This window comes from Aethalodelphis obliquidens, unplaced genomic scaffold, assembly GCF_003676395.1.
Source record: "Aethalodelphis obliquidens isolate GAN/ISIS:26980383/991018 unplaced genomic scaffold, ASM367639v1 scaffold14, whole genome shotgun sequence".
Lineage (NCBI taxonomy): Eukaryota > Metazoa > Chordata > Mammalia > Artiodactyla > Delphinidae > Aethalodelphis > Aethalodelphis obliquidens.
Window position 1 is genome coordinate 30,988,149 of NW_020837958.1, and position 16,631 is coordinate 31,004,779.

General features: G+C 38.5%; 1 long non-coding RNA gene across 1 annotated transcript; it reads right to left on the minus strand.

Moving 5' to 3' along the window:
* Positions 1–110: 110 nt before the first annotated feature.
* Positions 111–16,568, minus strand: LOC113624974 (uncharacterized). The gene is made up of 3 exons (XR_003434524.1): positions 16,333–16,568; positions 11,758–11,812; positions 111–380 (listed from the first exon to the last, which is right to left on the minus strand). It is a non-coding gene; the product is annotated as an uncharacterized LOC113624974 (long non-coding RNA).
* Between the last annotated feature and the right edge of the window lie 63 nt (positions 16,569–16,631).

The following is a 16,631-nucleotide window of genomic DNA, read 5'->3' on the forward strand; positions in this document are numbered from 1 at the left end:
CTATTGAAATATAGTAATTATATTATCATTTTGTAGTTGTGGTGTATATGGGTTGCATGGGTGGTGGTGGTTGTGTGTGGGGGGGCAGGAATGGAGTAGGAAGGGGAGGGTCAGAGTTCAAAACCTTTTTATTCTTTAGAAACTTCCACACAAGCAACCCTTGGGTCCCTCTCGTTTTAGAACTGACTCACTCTAGCAGTTTAAATAAAATTCATTCTTTTCCACCTAATCCCCTTTATTAAGAGAGAAAAAAAAAAGAGTAGGATTAGATATAGAACTTAGCGAAGTCAGGAGGCATGGGTTTTAAACCATCTTTCTCACTAACTCTCTTGATGGATCCCCAGGAGGTCCATTCTGTCCATAGACAGAATTCAGGATGTCTGTGAATTTAAAAGGGGAAAAAAATTACATCATTATTTTCATCGACGTCTAATTGAAATTTAGCATTTCCTTCAAGAGCTCTCCCAATTCTGCCCTATCTTTCACTTCCTCCCATTTGTAGGCTTAAATTGCCCATGTAGTCCTTTTATTATTAATGTAGACAAGAAACCACAGAGTGTTAGCAGTACTTATGATTTTTCACCACGAGAAGTCAGACATTTTCTTATTGCTTTCACATTTGTTGCAGATATCTCAAGATATAATATCTATTCATCACTATTTCAAAATTATGGTACTTAATAGACTTGCTGCTACGTCTTATAATTTAACACATTAACAAAGAAGCACATATATTACTATATCATATATTTGTTTTTTAATATTCTGATAACTATATTTTGATGGAATTGGTTTCCTTTGGATGCTTATGTATTTTTAAAACATCTTTATTGAGATATAATGCATATAGCAAAATTCACCCATTTAAAGTGCACATTTCAAAGGCTTTAATATAATCACAGAATTATGCAACCATCACTATAATCTAAGTTTAGAATATTTTCATCACCACAAGAAGAAACTTGTACTCAATAGCAGTCACTGCCTACTCTTTTCCTCTCTATCCCTCAGCCCTTGGCAACCACTAATGTACTTTCTGTCTTTATAAATTTGCCTATTCTGGACCTTTCATATAAATGGGATCATACAATATGAGTCTTTTGTGACTGGTTTCTCTCACTTAGCATGTTTTTAAGGTTCACCCAAGTTGTTTCATGTACCAGGACTTCATTTCTTTTTATTGCCATATAATATTTCATTGCATGGCTATACCATATTTTGTTTATTCATATTGATGGACATTTAGGTTGTTTCCACTTTTTAGCTATCATGAATAATAGATGAAATGCTATGAGCATTCATGTGCAAATATTTGTGTAGATATATGCTATGTTTTCATTTCTAATGGGTTTATACCTAGGAGTGGAATTGCTAGGTCATATGGTAACTCTGTGTTTAACCTTTTGAAGAATTGCCAGACTGTTTTCTAAAGTGGTTGCACCATTTTATATCATCTCCAGCAGTGTTTGAGGGTTCCGATTTCTCAATATCCTCTCCAACTCGTTATTGCATGGCTTTCTGATTACAGCCATCCTAGCGGGTATGAAGTGGTATCTCACTGTGGTTTTGCTTTGCATTTCCCTAATGGTTAATGACGCTGAGCACTTTTTCACATGGTTATGGGCCATGGGTCATGGTATGTCTTCTTTGGAGAAATGCCTATTCAAATCTTTTGCCCATTCTTTAATTGGATCGTTTGTCTTTAATTATTGAGCTGCAAGAGTTCTTTATTCTGGATACAAGTCCCTTATCAGATCTAATTTTTCTTCAGAAAAAAAATGGCAGAAGAAAAGAACAGACATGCTTAGAAAAATCCAGACCTTGGTGTCATTGTTTGATTATCCCTGTACATGAACCAATAAATCCTTATTGTTTAAAAAAAAAAGTTAGATTCTAAAATTAGATCATGGTGATGGTTGTACAACTCTGTAAATGTACTAAAACTGTACATACCTTAAATAGATGAATTTTATGGCATATGAATTATACTTCAATAAAGATGTTTTTAAAAAGACAAAAGAGGGGCTTCCCTGGTGGCACAGTGGTTAAGAATCCACCTGCCAATGCAGAGCACACGGGTTTGAGCCCTGGTCCGGGAAGATCCCACATGCTGCGGAGCAACTAAGCCCGTGTGCCACAACTACTGAGCCTACACTCTAGAGCCCACAAGCCACAACTACTGAGCCCGCGTGCCACAACTGCTGAAGCCCGTGTGCCACAACTGCTGAAGCCCGTGCTCCTAGAGCCTGTGCTCTGCAACAAGAGAAGCCACCGCAATGAGAAGCCCGCACACTGCAACAAAGAGTAGCCCCCACTCACCGCAACTAGAGAAAGCCTGCACGCAGCAATGAAAACCCAACACAGCCAAAAATAAATATAAATAAAATAAATAAATTTAAAATAAAATAAAAAGATAAAAGAATCCATTGCCTAATCTACAGTCATAAGGTTTACTTTTATGTCTTCTTCTAAGAATTGTATTGTTTTGGCTCTTACGTTTAGGATTTTGATCCATTTTGAGTTTATTTTTGTACATGATATAAAGAAGGGGTCCATCTTCATGTACTGTACCTTATTTTATGTTGTTAAAAACATTATTCTGAGAGGGAATCCACAGGCTTCACCAGTTTGACAAGGTGATCCATGTTACAGAAAAAGGGAGGAATCTTTGATCTAGAAATTGGACTATACCCTTACTTCCCTGGGTCTCAGTTTCCTCCCCTGTAAAATTCATGGGTGGGACTGAATTGGGAAGCCCCTTCCAGTTCTGTGGTGCTCTTTACTATGTACACATTATGGGCGGAAATCAATGATTCTTTTCTTAAGAAAATACCTACGTATGACACCAGCTACTTTATTTAAAAGGAAACCATTGTTTGGCAATCCAGGGAGGGCTCAGCCTGAGCTCTGGAAAGTGTTTTAAGGGGTAGAGGTGACACGATAGGGGAAGGAAATGTTTTCTATTGAAAAGCAGTCAATTGCCTTCAACAAGTTGCCAACAAACTGGGAAAAGACTTTTTTTTTCCTCTGGTTTCAGCTGAATGCCAGCTTTTGGAAGGTAAATAGAGTGGGCTAGATGAAAGGGTTACAAACATCCCCAAATGAGGAAGGGAATTTTTTTGTACAAAGTCAGCAGGAGGAGAGATGCCATACATGCAGCTGAGGCACCAACAGTGAAGTCATCAAAGGGGAAGAAAAATCAGGAAAATAATCTTTGCTTTTACAATTGTAAAGGGACTTTTACAATTTTACGATTGTTCCTCTATATTCTTTACCTTTAAAAAAATTTTTAAACAGGTCTTCGTTGCTGCATGCAGGCTTTCTCTAGTTGCGACAAGCGGGGTCTACTCTTCATTATGGTGCGTGGGCTTCTCATTGCAGTGGCTTCTCTTGTTGCGGAGCACAGGCTCTAGGCACGCTGGCTTCAGTAGTTGTGACACACAGACTCAGTAGTTGTGGCTGGTGGGCTCTAGAGTGCAGGCTCAGTAGTTGTGGCACATGGGTTTAGTTGCTCTGTGGCATGTGGGATCTTCCCAGACCAAGGCTTGAACCCGTGTCCCCTGCATTGGCAGGTGGATTCTTAACTACTGCGCCACCAGGGAAGCCCCAGCATCAAATTCTTTAAGCTATTTGACCATTGTCTATATGCATTGTAATTTTTCCTGGAATCTATTTCTACACAGTGGAACTACAGATCATAATAATTATAAAAGGAAAGCAAAATGTTTGCAAAAAGTTGCATTAAATATGCCATTTTTAAAAGACTACAGGATGCTCAAGCTGTACAGTTTGATAATATTAAATATTTAGCAGGGTGTATATTTATGTGCCTTATAGTAAGTCTGGGATTTTATCACCTGTGTATATAATAAAGTGTCTATTTTAAAAAAAAAGATCAAAATTTGCCTGTTGGTGAGTTTGTAATTAGATAACAGAGTGAGACCACCTAGCTTATGACCAGAAAGCATGTGGAATTGTATCTTTGCCACTGTATTAAGTAATATTATGGACTGAATTGGGTTCCAACAAAGTCCATGTGTTGCTTTGCTGTATACTTGAAACTAACACAACACTGTAAATCAACTATACTTCAATTTAAAAGAATCCATGTGTTGAAAAAAATAAATAAAATACTATGGGATATTTGCAGAAGGGCTAACATAGGCTCCTGAAATATGTAAGCTATCTACCCTGATGCATAGAACATGCTAAATTCTCTGTTTCTGCAAATTTTGCAATTTTTTTTAATTAATTTTTTTGGGGGGTATAGTTTTTTTTTAATTTTTTAAAAAAATTTTTAATTAATTTTTTATTGGGGTATAGTTGTTTTACAATGTTGTGTTAGTTTTTGCTGTACGGCAAAGTGAATCAGCTATATGTACACATATATCCCCTCTTTTCTGGATTTCCTTCCAAATTTTGCAAGTTTTGTGTTGATATCCATTTAAATGAACAGTAAACCTTAATCAAGGAAGGGAAAATAATCCTTAGGGGCTTGAATGTCAGGACTTCCAATTTTCCTCTTCCCAGCACCTTTTCCTCAGGTTCTTCCCCCTTCCAAGAAGGACCGACTGACAATGTGGGGAAAAAGAGTGTGGGCAGAGAGGAAGCAGAGTCAGAGCTCAAGAGCCCTGCCAGTTAGTCAAAGGTCAGCATGGAAGGGACTGTCTGTGAGAGGACGAGGAAGCTGACTTCTCTTGAGCCAGCTGAACTAGATGGCGGCCAGTCTCTATCTCCTCGCTGGGCTGGAGTCGAGTCCCCACGGTTTTATGGGGCCCCATAAAGACAAAAATGCTCTGTAGAACGGGGTCTAGCTTCACCTTTTTAGGTGAACAGGCCAGGTTTCAGCCGGGGTCAAGGGAGAGAGGACAGAGAGGACCAAACTGGCATGTGCTGCTTCAGAAACTTACAGGCTTATTTGGAAAGACTGAAACTAAATAAAGACTTCTTATTAGCATAGAACTAGAGTTGTGAAATCTAGTCAAAGGGTTGTATGCAAGGATGCTGGGTTTTTATACATATACTCTCTCGGTGATGGGGAAAAACAGTGAAAAACAACATTCTAATTAGGGGAGAAAACTATTGTTTTTCATAAATTCGTAACATTTCTCATGCCAACAATTTTCTTTTGACACTAGAACACAGGAATGATGCTCCCAAGTTTTTGCCCCCCTCCTCAAATTGAAAAGGGAAGTAAAATTCTTTTCTCAGAAATAAAATGCACATTTAAAAAAAAAAAGCATTAAACTAACATTAGATGACTTATTCTAAATGATGTTCCCCTTTAACTGGACTTTTCTTCAGATTTTCTAAGAAGAAAAGTTGACATCTAACTCCATGTGTCAGTTTCTTTTTTTCCTTTGTAAAATTTTTTCTCACATTTACTTTCTGGTGGGAGTAGTATTTTATTGTTCTGTGAAAATCCAATTCCAATCCATCAGTTATTATTATCAGTTATTAGACATTTATGGTCAGAACTGATGGACCTTTTTGCTCTTTCTGCATTTAGATGATCTCAGCTTATATTCTGGAAATGTGCATTGAACCAGAAGTGATATCCTATCACCCCTGAGGACAAATCTTTCCAAAATGCCTGTCTAGCTCACTGTGTTCTTCACAGAAGGGAGAATCCTGAGGAGTGGGTCCAACGGGGAGGAATATTGCCCAAGATGGCCTGAGACAACACAGCTGGATGGCGAGTCCCAATTTTCATCATCTTAGTTGAAGAGAGACAAGGTCGTGGCACAGAAGACAACCTTCTGCATTTGAGAGCCAGGCAAATGCACAGAAGCAAGTAGTAAAGCTGAAACCAGGGGAGTAAAGGTCTGAACAGAGCTAGGCGGATGGAGAGGGTCAAGGGAAGGATTTTGGTTCTGAAGCAACAAACCGGAAGCAGGTGCCAGAGTGCCCTTTTTTTTTCCCCCCGCCCCCGGTACGCGGGCCTCTCACTGCTGTGGCCTCTCCCGCCGTGGAGCACAGGCTCCGGACGCGCAGGCTCAGCGGCCATGGCTCACGGGCGCAGCCGCTCTGCAGCATGCGGGATCCCCCCGGACCGGGGCACGAAGCAGCGCCCCCTGAATCGGCAGGCGGGCTCCCAACCACTGCGCCACCAGGGAAGCCCCAGAGTGCCCTTTTATGTCAGCTGTTGAGGGCAGTTCTGCTGCTCGGAGGAGCCACCCAGCACTCCAGGCTAAACGCTGCAAAGCAACAGATATATCAGATCTATTTTTATTCTCTCTTTTATATACTTTATTTTCATCTCAGTACTCCATGTTTTTTTTATCCTTTCATTCTTCCTTCTGTGGGTTCCTGTTTTGTTTTTGTTTTTTTTTTAATTTTACAATTTTATTTATTTTTTTATACTGCAGGTTCTTATTAATCATCAGTTTTATACACATCAGTGTATACATGTCAATCCCAATCTCCCAGTTCATCACACCCCACCCACACCCCTCCCGCCACTTCCCCCGCTTGGTGTCCATACGTTTGTTCTCTACATCTGTGTCTCTATTTCTGCCCTGCAAACCGGTTTGCGGGTTCCTGTTTTTAAACTCCATTCTCTACAGCTCTAGGCTCCTTTTCGGACTTTTAAATTTTGTTTTCTTTAAAAGTGTTGTAAAAACTAGCACTTTTGCTGTTTTTGTTTTTGTTTTTCTTTGTTCATGTAGTCTGATCTGGAAACCAGGACTTTATGTTGGCCTGGATTTCTCAGGTCTCTAATCAACTCTGTGGAAAGTGGAATAGCTTGGCAACAGACATAATAATAATAATTAAAAATAACAGTAAGCACAGAACTAAGAAATGAGATTCAAAAATAAGAAGGAAAGTGACATAGGCTTTTATCTGAAAATATCTATTCTGGCCAACGGAGAAGCACCCTTACAAATCAGTTAATTACATCTCTCTATGTAGAGAAAAGCAAAACCATAGGGAAATTCTACCTTCAAGTGTAAAGTTTGCTTTGTGTATTACCTTCTGGTGAAATTCCCAAACCTTTGAAAACCCAAGATGAAAACAATGGCTGCCTCTAGAAAGACTTCCAAGGATACTTTTAAAACAGAGTAGGTTTGTTTTTCTGGTACAACGACTTCGGAGAAGTTCTCACTTAAATCCATGCATGGTCATTTTATATCTCCCATTTATGCACGCTTGTTTGCTGAACTTAAGTCTAGTGAACGAGTTATTTTAAAAAATACTTTTTGAAATTACCCTCACCCTAAACAGCAGGACTGCTGTGTGTATACTAATGCTCTGGAAAGGCACAAGTCAGGTATTGGGTGTAGGCACAGGACAAACCGCATGGTCCGCCTTGGCAGCCCTGTCCTCACCTGCAGGCTGCCCACACACACACTGTCTTCCAAACGGTGCTCCTCTGATGCCAGATGGCTGACTGAGCTACTGTGGCAGGGAGCCTATGGGAGGGGAGGGAGGAGGGGATGTGGATAAAAATTTTATAAACTAAACTTCAAGCTGAAAACTTGATTTACCCTTTCAGCCCAATTCACATTGGAAGTCCCATCTTTTCTTAAAAATCTTGGACACTGAAGAGTTAAAAGGGTATGGAAGCTGGTGTAGCCTGGGGCTGTCATCCAAGGCCAGCAGCAGGAAGGGTTTGGCTCTGGCTAGGCTACAGACAGGCCATCTGGATGCAGGGAAGGCCTAGAATGCCAGAAGCAGCTTTTCTTTTTTGGTGTTCGGCTTCATTAAGTTCAGCCTGGGGAGAGTCTCTTTGGTTTAAGACCCAAACTGAGAGTCTTCTTTGAACAGGGATTTGATATTTTGAATTTTATATAAAACAAACACCCACTACATATACTCTTCCAGCAAAGAAGGTCATGAAAAGCAACGTCCTCGATTAAACATATTTTAAAAAGGATGTAGACCAGATTCACTAGACTTATAAATACATAGAAGCTATGTGTAGTCTTTAAATAACTTTGCTAGGAATAGATAAATCTGGGTAGGTTATCTGAGGAAAAAAAAAATTCTATTTTTTATATAGTACCGCTCTGTGACTCTCATGAAGAATTCTTTCATTGTTTTTCCTATAGTTCACTTGGAAAAGCAGTTTTACCACACTGAAATTGCTTTTAGGTCTTTAAAATTATCTTCTTTCTTCATTTTTATTTTCTATTTAATTATATAACATTTGGCATAACGTTAACGTGGGCCAATTGTAATTCCTTTCACAGGAAATTTTTCTTTATTAAAATTGAGAAAAACAAAACTCTGCAGGGAAATTATAGCAACTTCCTACTCTATATCACTCATGAACATACACTCTGTTTGGAAACCACCCTCTTTAAGAGATATGATCTATTCTTCCCTAGCTATAGCAGTCTGTGGTGGATTTGTATGTGTTACTCTTAACAATGAAAGGAAAAGGTGAATGTAAATTCACTTGGACAAAACAAAGCAGGAAAGAGAATATTATCCTTAAGAGAATTCTTACCTTAAGGAAAAGAAAATGCACGTATCTTTCTGGGTGGGGAAGGTGAAGGGGGGAAGGGATGGGTGGGGATTTTTTCTCTCCAAGGCATTAATTGCCACCTAGCAGCAGAGGAGGGAATTGCGCACATAACTTTGGACTTCAACTCTAGAAAATATGGGTGTTAAAGGGCACATTACTTTTATTATGATCTAAGGAATTACTAGCCTACTGGTAGACTAGGGATTGACTTTTTTTCTCTCTTGTAGCGAGGAAAGAAAAATAACTATAACAAGTGAAAAATTTTGCCTTATTTATAAGAATGCTCTTTCCACCCAGAATGTCTCTATTCTTTTGTTTCTCAATGGTTACCCTTGCCACCTCAGCAACAGGCCAAAGGAAAAGAAATTCTGAAGCCACTCTGACACCAAAAAAAGGCTGGCTTTGGCCCATTAAAGGAAGAAATGCCTGTTTTTAATATAGAAAGTAGTTTTCCAAACAATCTCAGAGTTATTTCTATGAAAATGAGATCAGAATATATTTTATTTTGTTAGGGCAATAAGACGCCATCTATTTTGAAAATTAAAAGACTTTTTTAAATAAAGGATGAAATAATTTCCAGATCAAATGATTATTCAAATGTGTTAAAGAAGGGCGTCCTTATTTCAAACTTCACCAGCCATGTTTTTATTTTTGTAGCAGTCAGCCATACTAAATGCCAAAACTTTAAAGGAGAGTCTCTATAATTGTGTTTCATAGATCTTGGCAGCTAAATAAAAGTACCTAAAAATTTTCAAAAGAGATTAATGCAAAATTAAACAGTTAAGAGGACTTCAAAAGCTAACAAGTTGAAAAACCTCTCGGCTTTACTCTTGGCTAAAAGTGTATCTTATTTAAGGTATTAGATATGGGGGGAGGGAGTGGTTCACTGTATACTTCCAATTTGTCACTTTTTATCCAAATAAATAGCAGGCATTGCCACTATATTGATTATATGAGCATATTATCACTAAGGAAGTCAGCAACATTTTGGAAGACAAATGCTGGTTTTAGAAGTAATAATAATAGTAGGTAATATTTACTGACTATTTACCATGTGCCAGGCAGTGTGCTAAGCACTTTAAATGAGAAATTCACTTATCACAATAATCATAAAAGATACTGGTCAATATGATCTCGATTTTACAGGTTTAAGCAACGAGAACAAGAACAACAACAAAAGTTCAGAAAGGTGAAATAAGTCATTGAAAGTCTCAGAGCTTGTAAGTAGCTAGGCTTAAATACAAACCCAGTTCTGTCTTAAAAGTGGAATGCCCCAGCTTTTAGTTCTTGGAATTCTCTCCTATCTATTCTCACTCCAATCTCATGGCTCTGAATAAATCTTCTACGATGATGACCCCCAATTTTGGATCTCCATCCTGGACCTCTCCACTAAACTCCAACTCATATGCCAACTTACTACTCCGTATCTCCATTAGAATGTCTAAGAGACATCCCAAACTTGAAATATACAAAACCATATCCATCATCTTTTCCCCCAAACCTACTCCTCCCATCTCTCCTTTGTCACATTTCATTGCAACTTTTTTCTTCCATTTGCTCAGGCCAAAAACGTTAGCCATTTTGAAACTTCTCTTTCTCTTACATGTCACATCCAATCCATTAGCAAAGCACTGTTGGCTCTGTCTTCAAAATATACCCAGAATCCAACTACTTCCTACAATCTCACCATTACAACTCTGGTCCAAGCCATTGTCATCTCTCACTTAGACTACTGTAGGCTTGATCTTGTTAACCTCCTTGGCCCCCTATAGTTTGTTCTCAACACAGTGTCAGGATAATCTTTTATAAAGTCAGTCCTGAAATGTCTCTGTTCAAAACCCTCTAGTAGCTTTCTATCTCACTCAGAGTCAAAGTCCTTATTGTGGCCTAAAGGCCCTATATTGTCTGCAGCCCCCAAACCACTTCCTCTCTGATTTCATCCCATACCACTCTTCCTCAGGAATTTTTGTCTGTTTTGTTTACTGAGGTATTCTCAGCATCTTAGTAATAATGCTTGGCATATAGTAAGGTAATCGACAAATATTTGTTGAATTAAAGAGAAATATCTGACTCGAAAACCTTTCCTTTTCATCATTCCCTTCTATGAGTATATTGGTGGCTTTGTGAGTTGAAGGTGATTGGCTGGATTATTTACAGTGGCTCTTGTATCAGAGCCCCACTTGTAGACGGATAGAAGAAACATTTTGATCTCTTGGGGTTTTAATGGCTTTAGGCTCCTTTAAGCACGATTTAAAGATTTGGCTCAGGGTACATCCTGATTTTTAACCAGCAGTTGCAAAATTGATCAGTAAGGGTATTTTGCAGAAAGAATAGGCCAGAAAAGTGGCACTACTCTGTTTAAAGACCATTGTTAGTCACTTCAGGATTTTTTAGAATTAAATAAAAATAAATTCGAATAAGAGCCAAGTTGAAACTTTCCTATGCACATGTAACATTTATTGTTACTCAACTATCTAGATGACATTCTGTAATAATTTCTTAATTTCTGGAAAAAAAAAAAGCATTTCTCAACAACTCAAGTATGCCAATGGCTTTTGTACAGGCCTGTCTTTTGGTCACACACACTGAGGAGGAAAATTATCTTATATACTTTAGATAGAATTCTAAAGTGTTAATCTTCCAAATTATGTCTATTAATTTCAATTTGCTCTATCCCAAGCTTTAGCTCTTACCCAAAGAGAATCTTAGCTTCTGAGTATCTATTTAAAAAAAAAAAAAAGGTTGTAGTGGATACAGATAAGGCTACCTTTAGAGTGAGCTATCTAAAGGCTATCAAATGTTGGTTAAATAAATTATGATACATTCTTATGATGGAATACCTTCCGGTTATACAGACATTTAAAAGCATGTGACATGAAGAAATGTTTGTGATGTAATGTTTAAATTAAAAAGCAGGTTAAAAATAAGCATATATAATTGGATACAACTTTTTGTGGCAGTTTATTTTGTTGAGATATTAATTCTATGTTTTCTCCTATCTCCCTGCTTCTTGACCCCATTCAAGCAGGTATCCAGACCTCAGATTCCTCTAAGGCAAAAAGCAAAAGCTGCATGGAGACAAATATAGGCTCTCCCTATATTGTGAAGTGAGAAGGGGAAAAAAAGAAAGGAATGCCTTTGAGGATGACGTGGAAGAGAGATTCCTCAGGATTTAGGAGATGGAAGCCCATAAGTTGAGTGAACATCTAAGACTCCTGTCTTGCTCTGTGACAAAACCTCAGAGAGGAAGGCTGCACCTGGGTGCAGGGGGTGCCAAATTCACTCACTTGATTCCGGATTCTTGAGTTCTCAGGGTGGTAAGAAATATTGGAGTCCTCAGACCTGAAGGGAAGATGGCACAAAAGGGAATCTCAGCAGTAAATCAATGTGGACAGACGACCAAATATTTTGAGGTAATTCCAGGTATTTCCACAATGATTAAGGCCCTAGAAACTTTGTACAATCCTGGATGGAGAGGAAATGCTCAATAATAACTGAGATTGACTTTCTCACCAACATGGCAGGATGGGAACTCAGGGTTAGATTCATGATGATCTAAAGAAATGCAATATTTCTTTCTATGGAATGAGTCACACCCCACAATATGCATATGCACACAAAGACAATGTACTATATATTATAAATATTGGAAAATGTATTATCAGGATAATTTTCCTCCCTTCTTTGATAGATATTATTGTAGGGGGAAAATGACTAAATTTCTAATAGTAATTTTCTCTACCTAGTGGATTATATGGGATTATTTTTCATACTGTCTGCATTTGAAAAAAATTAAAATAAATGTATATTCCTCTTATAATTGGAAAAATATAAAACCAACTGTAAGCCGACTTCTTTCCTATATATTTGAACAGGTAGAAACAGGAAAGGGCATATATCATTTTAGGTTCTATTTTCCAGCTATTTCAGAGCCACCAATATTAACGTGCTTAGAAGTATAATATAAACTAAACTTCAAGAAAAGATAACAGATTTTTCTCACATTAAAAAAACTGGTGTATACCTCCTACACCCTGTAAAAACTGAAAATATTTTTGTATCTGTCAGGGTCCCAGCAAGAAACAGATGGCACACTCAAAAGGGGCAACTGAAGAGAATATAATCAGAATGTGAGGAGGGAAACAGCAAGAGATGATGCAGTGTATTTATTACCCCAACCTGGCCGACGTGGAGGGAGAGAGGGTAATAAATACACTAATCTCCGTCTCCTACTGCCTTTTGATCTCCTGCTAGTGCTCTCCATCAGCTAAGCTCAACCAGAAGCCAGAGGGGAAGGGAACTTGCTGATGTAACCTCTAAAGGTGACGCAGATCTATAGGGGCAGCAGAGAATATCTGGCACAGTGACATTAAAGTACAAGTAAATCTGTCATTTTGCTATAAATATTTCCAAATTTAAAGATTTCTACTAGAAGAGTACTATAAACAGAGTTTTGTACTTTAATCTTTGAATTGGAATATCTGCAATATATTTGGAATTATCGCTACTGCTAAAGTACTCTTACTCATCCACGAATTCTAAACTTTATTGAGTACCTAGCTTGTATGATACATTAGATATATATATTATACAAACAAATATAGCACAGTCCCTGTCCTCCAGGGGCTTGATTTACTAGATGGAGACAAACTGTAAATAAATAAGTACTATTGTTATATGTGTGTAGCAGGATGTTAAAATGGGACTTTCTGTCTCAGTTTTGGCTGAGGCTCTAAGGAAAGTAAAGTGCCAACTATTCCCACATTCCACAGTAAAGTGGAAGACCACCAAAATTAGAAATTAAAAAACAGAGGGGGGCTGCTTTTGCCACTTTTAACTGTCTACCCGTTTCCTCACTTCATGCCTAGGGAGAGAGGCTTTAATGGAAATTAGATATAGGACCCCTAAGCTGGGCGTCACTGTGGTGGATTAGTGTCTGGCTTATATCTGAGGAACTCATTCATTCAATACTTATAGAGCACTTATTAAGTATAGACACTATTCTAGGCACAGGTGACTACAGAGGCGAACTAAATAGACGAAAATCCTCTGCCTTCATAGAGCTAACATTCTAGTGGAATCTAGGCAGCAAGAAATTTTGGTTGGCTAACTGTGAAGATGAGTTTTCAATTTTGTCAAAGTCTATACTCCCATAGATGTGAGGCAAAGCCATTCCGTGGGTGTTTCTTTTGGTCAGATATGGGCTACCGGCAAGGATCAAGTGGAAGTGTGAGGAGACCTCCACAGTAAGAAGCTGGAGGTGTATACAACAGATGCTACTAACTGACACTGAACTTTAGACGAGATGACATATATTTACCCAAGTGCAAGTGAGGGACTGTTTACATTTGCTCACTGGGGATGGAAGTGTTTCCAAAGAATGCATAAAGTAACGAGTCAAGTGTAAACACCTGCTGATCTCAGAGAGCATCAACAGAACTGTACTAGCCACGTTAAGAACTCTCTTGCCCTTTCCTCTATTTCATCTGGGGAGAAGTAAGGCCACCGAGTTGGTGGTGGTGGGAGGGGGCATGAAGAGAGATTTTAGGCTGGGACATAGAGAAGAAGTCAACCATTCCCCTTTCACCATGGCAGGCTCAAGCTGGTTAGAGGAGGGAAAGGGCTTTGCTATTATCTGCCAGTTATTATTATGCTGGACTTATTAACTACTAATCTGAGGCTATTGAATTGCCTAGTTAACTTTTTTTTACTTGAATGTCAGAAGAGTCATGATATTTGTGCCATATTTCATTCACAGAGCAGGGAAGAAATAACTCCACAGAATGTGTTTTAACATGTGGTGGGAAAGTTTTGTGCAATTGCACCCTACATATCTCATTTGGCAGGGAGCTCCTACAAATCAATGAGAAAATGATTAACAAAATAATAAATTGAGAAAAGGAATTAAATGGCAATTCACAAAAGTAACATAAACAGCCAAGAAATATATGAAAAGATTTTTTTACTAGTAATCAAAAAATATAACTAAAATTACAGCAAGAGTTTTTTTGGGTTTTTTTTTCTGCCTATCAACTTGAGGAAGGTAAAAAGTTCGTACACTATCCAGTATTGGTGAAGGTATAAAGAAAGTGGATTCTCAGGCACTCTAGAAAATATACTGATATAGCTTTTCTTTTTTTTTTTTTTTTTTTTGCTATTTAGCCATATTTATCATGATTGAAAATGTGGGTTTCCTTTGGACCTGCAATTCTATTTCCATGAATTCATCATAAGGAGGTAATCAGGAAAGTACACAAAATGTGTGCATGTACAAGAATATTCATTATAGTTTTGTTCTTTTTGGTTTTTTTTTTTTGCGGTACGCAGGCCTCTCACTGTTGTGGCCTCTCCCGTTGCGGAGCACAGGCTCTGGACGCGCAGGCTCGGCGGCCATGGCTCACGGGCCCAGCCGCTCCGCGGCATGTGGGATCTTCCCGGACCGGGGCACGAACCCGTGTCCCCTGCATCGGCAGGCGGACTCTCAACCAGTGTGCCACCAGGGAAGCCCTACAGTATTTTTATAATAGCAAAAACTTAGAAATAATCTAATTGCCCACCCATAGTTAAGTAAATTATTGTATTTCCACACAACTGAATACTACACAACTATTTTAAATAATATAGATTATTACTTATGGACATGTAAAGATGGCCACAACTTTTTATGTCTAGTATAAAACAGTTTAATATGATTTTACTTTTAAAAAAGATATATTTATTATATATATGTGTGAGGCACATGAATATATAGAGATATGTAGAAAAGAACTATCAAAATGTTTATGTGCTATATAATCATTTTAAATGATCATTTATTTAATCATTCATTTAACACTATTTATTAAGCTCTTAATATGTGCTAGGCATTATGCTAGGTGCTGTGAAAACAAAAGAAAACAATGTTAATTCAATCTGCTAAACTAATAGTGATTTTGAAAAATGACAACAAGCAGTACTGGTGAGTTTAAGAAGGGGAGCACTCTCATATACTACTGTTGAGAATATACGTTGGTAAAACATTTCTGGAGAGCAATTTAGCACTTTTTATGAAAGACTTAGAAATACCCATTTCATTTGACCCTACAATTCCATTTTCAGGAATTTATTCTAAAGGAGTATAAATGTACACACAAAAAATATGTCAAGCAGCTCATAAATGAGTTGCTTGGGAGAGGGGTAACCTAAATATTAAACAATGGGGATTTGGATAAATAAAGTATCATATGTTCACAATGCAGAATACTAGGGAGTCACGTTTAACCTAGAAAATGTTTAACAGGAAAAAATGTCCAAAATATACAAGTGACAAGGTTTAAAAAGAAGAGTGTGGTACTAAACTGCTCGGAACTTGAGCAAATCACTTCAATGATCTGAGTCTCTTACTTCATCTGCAAAGCTTAGATACTTAAGGACCCTCTCAACTCTTACCTTTCCTGAGTCTAGGTACTCATCCTTTCTTCTTTATAAAGAAAATAAGTCATCATTGGGAGTCGGTAAATGTTAGGTTGGCAGCTTATTGCAGAGCTGTCCTAAACTATTTCATTTGGGGATTTACTAAAAGATTGCTCACAAAAGAGAAAATACGTGTCTCGTAAGAAAATGTCCGCCTTTTTCCTTAGTAGCCTAATCTTTCAGGCATCGTGCTTGATTCTGAGGGCACAGAAAGACATTAGTGCCCTCGAAGAGTTCAAAGTCTCTTGGGCGGAGGGAACCAGTAATGACGTTAAAGGGTGATAAACGACAACAAAGCCTTGAAAGATGAGTTCTCCAAGGAGTAGGGAAAAGGATTCCAAAGTAGAAAGAAAAACATGTCTACAAACAAGATACTCGAGGAAGAGTATGGTTCACACAGAGAAACGAACCATTATTTGTGGCCTTTCTTGCAGTCTCGTTCTTCTCACACTACACAACACCCCACATCTCTGTGGAAGCTGAAGGAGAGGTTGAGCCGCACACTCGCTCACCCGGAGTCTCAGGTGCATCTGGCCTGGTCGGTGAGAAACTGGCGGGAATCTGCAACACACAGGGAACTTCACTGAGGACCCAAGAAGGGCGACTTGGTAGTGGCCGCCCAGCAGCTCTTAGCTCCCGCGGGGACACCTGTCCCGGGGTTTCCCGCCTATCTCAGTTCCTCCTGCTTCCCAGGCCCCGCCCACTCCCG